The sequence below is a fragment of the Corylus avellana genome, chromosome ca4, assembly GCF_901000735.1.
Source record: "Corylus avellana chromosome ca4, CavTom2PMs-1.0".
NCBI lineage: Eukaryota > Viridiplantae > Streptophyta > Magnoliopsida > Fagales > Betulaceae > Corylus > Corylus avellana.
The window spans coordinates 36,230,631-36,231,566 of NC_081544.1; positions in this window are offsets into that span (position 1 = coordinate 36,230,631).

The window sequence follows — 936 nt, forward strand, 5'->3', positions numbered from 1 at the left end:
TTAAATTTTTCATTTTAGACCACTGAACTTTCAATTACTCTCAATGTGGACTCCTCCGTCAGATTTTAAACGTTATATAACGTTTATACCCATAACTTTTGTATAAGATTTCAACTTCCAAAACATCTTTTTATTTAAAAAAAAATAAAAATTAAGGACATTTTGGTCTTTTTTATATTTTTAACGGTTAAAATTAACGGAAGGGTTATAATTGAAAGTAATTAAAAGTTTATGGGTCTAAAATGAGAGATTTGAAAATTTAAGAGAGATTTATAAAATCGGATAAAAATTTAGGAGGCCAAAGTAAAGTTTTTTTTTTATTATTATTATTTTTTTTAACTAATGCTACGTCCTACGTGGTATGGAAACATTTTGACGGGACACAATAGCTATGTTTGCCAAGAGAAGAGTCCGGCACTGTAGCTGGAACAGTGCGGCACTGTAGCTGGAACGGCACTGTTCCAGCTACATTGCCATCTGACATGAACAGTGCTAAAATTTGACTTTGTAATTTTTTTTTTTTTTTTAAACCAAAATATTACAATTGCTGCACGCTGCACATTAAAATTTTTTTTATTTTTTTTTAAAACAAAATATTAAAAAAAAAAAAAGGGAGGAGAACGATGGGGTGGTTCCAGCCACCCCTTGGCCAAAATGGGGTGGCCAGACCACCCCATTTTTGGCCGGAGCCACCCCCTGGCCGATCTGGGGGTGGTCGAACCAACCCCATGGCCAAGGGGGTGGCCGGACCACCCCCAAGGGGCTGGGGTGGTTTCGGCCACCCCACACCGGCCATATGGGGTGGCCGAAACTACCCCAGCCCCTTAGGGGTGGTCCGGCCACCCCCAAATGCACCCGTTCCCTTTTTGTTTTTTTTGGCCAAGGGGTGGCTGGAACCACCCCATCGTTCTTCTCCCTTTTTTTTTTTTTTTTTTT